Source organism: Peromyscus eremicus, chromosome 7 (assembly GCF_949786415.1).
Source record: "Peromyscus eremicus chromosome 7, PerEre_H2_v1, whole genome shotgun sequence".
Classification (NCBI taxonomy): Eukaryota; Metazoa; Chordata; class Mammalia; order Rodentia; family Cricetidae; genus Peromyscus; species Peromyscus eremicus.
Window position 1 is genome coordinate 66,584,118 of NC_081422.1, and position 5,518 is coordinate 66,589,635.

At 41.5% G+C, this 5,518-nt stretch overlaps 1 non-coding gene across 1 annotated transcript; it reads right to left on the minus strand.

Annotated features, from left to right (window-relative positions):
* Positions 1-5,202: 5,202 nt before the first annotated feature.
* Positions 5,203-5,305, minus strand: LOC131915715 (U6 spliceosomal RNA). The gene has a single exon (XR_009380376.1). It is a non-coding gene; the product is annotated as a U6 spliceosomal RNA (small nuclear RNA).
* Positions 5,306-5,518: the final 213 nt, after the last annotated feature.

Consider the following 5,518-nt stretch of genomic DNA (forward strand, 5'->3'; position numbering starts at 1 on the left):
CGGGCTCCAAAGCTACACAGAGAAACCCTGTCTCGAAAAACCAAAAAAAAAAAAAAAAGAAAAGAAAAGAAAAAAATACATGTCTCAGGAAAGAAGGAAGGAAGGGAGGGAGGGAGGGAGGAAAGTTGGGCAGAAGGGAAGGGGGAGCACAAGGCAAAGTAAAGTGGAAATCTTCAGTTCCACATCCTGAACCATGCATGATCTTGGAAGCTAAGCAAGGTTGGGCCTGGTTAATACTTGAATGGGAGGAAAGATCTTCAGGCTTCCAAAGGGAACACAAAGGAAGACAAATTACAAAGGACTAAAAGTCTAAAATGGACACATAGCACCTGGAATTTGTCACCTGGAAACTAATCAGAAATGCAGGTTCTTGGGCTCCGACTGAGTCTGAGGTGGGGCTCCCTGTGGTCTGGTGTATGCTAGAGCTGGAGACTCTGTCTCTATAGTAGGAACCCTGAGACTACAGGGAGAATAATGGAGTTGAACTACCAGGTCATATTTACCTTAAGTAGATGGAGGCCACCAGCAAGAGTACTTAACACGATCCCACAGTGCTGCAGACAGGAATACAAGTGCATTTGGATTAGCCAAATAGCTGGTAAAAGCCAAAGTTATTGCTGTTGGAAAGAAAAAGGGCAATAGCTTGGCCCTTATGACATCTGAGATTACATAATGCTTTTTTTTCTATCACAAGTCATTGCTATTTTACATACAATCAGTCCATTAAAGTCAATTTTCTGTTTAACATTCACTATCGAAATACATAGTCAGCACTCTCAATGTGTATATACATCTCTCTCAGCTAAGAAGTCTTCAAGGGTGAAGGCTCTGATTTTCTTTTATATTAATAACATATCTTGGGGCCTTGGAAAGAAGGTTCAGCAGTTATGAGTCAATACTGCTCTTGCAAAGGACCTGAGTCTGCTGCTTGCCAGCACCCTTATGGGTTGGCTCAGAACTGCCCGTAACTCCAGCTCCCAGGGGATCCCACACCTCTAGCCTCCTCAGGCATCAGCATTTATATGTGTATGTATGTTTAAAAGGAGCCTGGTCTGGTCTACACAGGGAGTTCTAGGACAGCCAGGGCTACATCATGAGACTGTCTCAAAACATGCAAATTAAAAAAAAAAAAAATCCTTTCCAATGTTAACAGTCCCTTAGTATTTTTTACTAATTAGATAAGAATTGTATTTTCAGTGCAGGTTACTTTCTCTTGAAGTTCGGTTCCCTGGGTCATTTGAACTGGTTTGATTAACTTAATGTTTTAAATTGCACTTAATAATCCATGGGTTCGCAACCTTCCTAATGCTGTGACCCTTTAATTCCTCAAGTGTGGCGACTCCATCCACAAGATTATCTTGTTGCTACTTCACAACTGTAATTTTACCGCCGTTAGGAGTTGTAATGTAAATAATATCCGATATGCTACACTGAGGGGGTCGCGACCCACAGGTTGAGAACTCTTGTAATAATCCATGCTTTCTTTTTAGAGAAGTGAAGGAACAAGTGTCCTCACATTCCTCAGGAATGTTCCATCTTGGAACTCTTCATTGGATTTCCCATTTCACCACACCAGCATGTTCATGCGATTATACGTGAAATTTTGGTGATTGGCACATTCTTCTCCAAATGCATTTACTATAATTTTTCCAGTTTTATCTGCATTATAAGCCTACAGGATTATTTTATTGTTTCTAATATTTCAATATGTCACCTTAAGCCTTTGAATTATATTCAGGAGTATGATAAAAGAACACTATAGAAAATTTTACATCTCTTTTTAGAACAAAGGTCAGGTTTTATTTTGTTATTATTATTTTGTGGGTGTATGTGCACATCCATGCGGGTGCACAGGCACGTTTGTGCATGCATACGTGGAGGCCAGAGATCAACCTTGGCTGTTGTTCCTTACATACCATGCATCTCCTCTGGGACAGCGTCTCTCACCTGAATCTGGGGTTCACTGATGCACCTCGGCTGGCCAGCCCGTGAACCCCAGGAATCTGCCTGTCTCCACCTCCACAGTGCTGGGAGAGCAGACACACACCACCACCCCTGGCTTTTTATGTGCATGCTGGGGGCCAGCTGAAGCTCTCATGCTGTTTGGTGAACACTGACTGCCCCTTCTCTCCAGCCCGCTGATGTCTTTCCTGTTCACAGACACCGACTTCCTCTGAAGTTGGGAATGAGAGTCAGGTAATAGTGGAGGGAACTGACTGATGGCTTCTCGGATCTTTGGCTACTCTCTTCCTCTTCCTTCTATTTGTCTGCTGGGGTCCATACTTCCCAACACTTCACGAAGAATGCTTCTGGTACTAAATGTTCTTTGCTCTGTAAACCTGTAAAGTCGCCTTTAGTCTTTACCTAAGACGTGAACCACAGATAAAGTGAAAATGGAAGCATTGGCTAGTGTCTAGGATGTGCTTTCATCTCCTCCTGGAATGTTTTACTTGATCAATAAGTTTAGCGTTTTATTTCCCTTTTCGCCACGATAGTTTTCCTAGAAATGTAGCTTCATTGCATTCATTTCTTGAATCAAAACAGCTCTGATTTGTTTTCCCAGGGAGTTCTGAAAGAACAGAAGCCCTAATCTATAAGGAAAAAAAAAAGTATCTGAAACTTGGCTCTCCCCAAGTGCTATTGTATTGACTTATGTAACTGTCAGTCACACTTCATTGGAGCTCACAATGCTAATGAGAAATCAAAATCATACGCATATCCCCACAGGATCTGTTATCTTCTCTCAGAGAAACAAGGGTCTCTTCACCACACATCAGTCTTCTGTCCCTGACCATCTCAAAGAGTACTGGTGCCAGAAGGACAGAGCACAAGAATGTTGATGGCCCATCAATAATATCAACTGTGTTGCTTTTAGCTCCATCTGTAGAACTGAACTGATTTACAGAGAGGTAGACACGGAGAAAGAGAACTGTTTGAAACACTGGGCTAATTAGCATGAGCTAATAGGTAAGACCTGAGACCCCGGGGTGGGGAAGAGGACTTACGCTCAAGTGAGAGCTACTTGTCTGCACTGCAGCGCAATCTTCTTAAAACTGACTCACTCAACGTGTCTAAATGGGTCCACGATTTTTGGTTGTTCTCTTAATTAAACAGATGCAAAAATTTACACACAGCGGACAGACTGTGCAAATGACAAAGCACATCACAGAATATTCATGAAAAAAGACTTCAAATGGCTAATATGCATATTCAGCTATCCAAGAAACAAAAGCAAAATGAAAAACATGCTACTAAGAATTGTTTTAGGGGCTAGAGAGATGGCTCAGCAGTTAAGAACACTTGCTGCTCTTCCAGAGGAGCAGAGTTCAGCTCTCAGCACCCACATGGAGAGCCTCACAGCTGCCTGTAACTCCAGCTCCAAGGGATCAAATGCTTTCTTCAGGCATCCATCTGCACATCCACAAATTCATAACACACACACACACACACAAATGAAAATAAAATAAAACAAACCTTAAAATAGAAAAATATTTTTAGAACATCAGATGATGGGGGGTATAGCTTAGTGAAAAAGCACTGGCTAGCATGCACAAGGCCCTAGATCAAATCCTTAGCCCTACAAATAATAACACAAATAAATAAATAAATAAATAAACAAACAAACAAACAAATAAATAGGAAACAGAATGATCAACGCCAATGAAAAACACACACGGACATTGCTGAATTGGATGAAGATCAAGAATTAGTAAAATTCACAATGAAATTATACACATATTTGTACATCAAAGATTTTTTTAAATTATGTGTGTGTGTGTGTGTGTGTGTGTGTAAATGTGTGTGTGAGAGTGAAGGTGCTTGTGGAGGCCAGAGGCATCAGATTCCCCTGGAGTTAGAATTACAGATGGTTTTGAACTGCTTGACATGGGTGCTGCAAATTGATTTCCAGTCTCTGCAAGAGCAAATACATCCTTCACCTCTCTAGGATGGTATTTGCAAATAACGCACTAAAGAGTGGCAATGAGCACGGTATAAAACCTCTGGAGGCTAGGGAGGAGGGAAGGTGCGTATGTTTAGTCACTAACGTTTACCAGTCCCTAAGGATATTCTATTTCTTGTGACTGTAATCCCTGGATGTGTCATCATCAGCCAAGAGAATACAATAAGGCTTGGTGAGAGGATGCTGAAGTGTATGGCAAGTGACTCTTATAACTACACAAAGAGTTATGAAATGAAAGTCACTCCCAAAACTACCCCAAATGTCCTATTTGGCTGGTTGAATTAGATGGTTAAGCATTAAAGCGAATTAAACTACCTTCTAAATAGATGCAATCGGTATATGTTTTATAGCAGTTTTCTATAATTTCTTAATGTGATGTTCCTTTTATGTACTTATTTCTTAATTATGTGCATGTGTCACGTGACAGTCTGTGCATATGAGTGCCGGTGCCTGCAGAGAGCAGAAGCATCAGATCCCGTGGAGCTAGAGTTGTTACAGGCCTTTGTGAGGCACCCAAGGTGGGTTCTGGGAACCAAACCTGGGTCCTCTGCAAGAGCAGCAAATGCTTTTAACCATTGGGCCATCTCTCCAGCCCCCTGGGGTGTAGTATTTTTTAATCTGATTGATATAAAGCACTATCTGTCTCTTTCCGAGAGAATTGCAAACCACTTTTTTCTAAAACTCTTGGGCATAGGTAACAACATGTTTTTAAGATTTATTTTTATTCTGTGTGCATAGGTTGTCTGGACGTATGCCCATGCAAGTGCATGCAGTGTTCTTGGAAGCCAGAAGAGAGTATCAGATTCCTGGAGCTGGAGTTACACTCTGTGAACTGCCATGTGGGTGCTGGGAATCAAACTCCGGTCATCTGGAAGAGCAGTCTTAACCACTCTTAACCACTGAGCCAACTTCTCTTTAGCCCCCAAGCAACTCCTTTCTTTAGGAAAGAAGATGAAATTCTAACAGTCTCAAGACTTAAGCCAGAAATGACTGCCACCATTTCCTTTCCTTACTAGCTTATAGTCTAATTCTGTAAAATAAACATGTTATTGATCAAAACTCTTTAAGTTAAATTACTTGCAATTCATGGGTGTATTTTATTATTTTCCAGAAAAGGATTTCTTAAAAAAAAAAAAAAAAACCAGTAACTTCCAAGAGAAAGCCAGAAAGAGAGCCTCAGACTGGAACAAGTAATGGCCCTACTGTCCCTGATAAAACAGGGAGAGAAGGTGGTACCTACAAAAAATATGGAATATTTCATGAATTTGCATGTCTTTTATGTGCAGGGCCCATGCTACTCTTCTCTGCATCATTCTGTTTTTACTAGGTGTATTTTAAAAACCCTGGGCTAGCGGTAGCTCAGTCAATGAAAAGTGCTTGCCTTGCAAGCCTGAGACCCTGAATCAGATCCCCAGAACACATGTAAAGAAGGTGGTGATCCCCAACACTGGGAAGGTGGAGACAGGCAGATCCCTGGAGCTTGCTGGCCAGCCGTGTTAGCGTCCTCAGTGAGTTTCAGGCCGAGAGACGTTGGCTCAAAACAACAGCAACAAAATG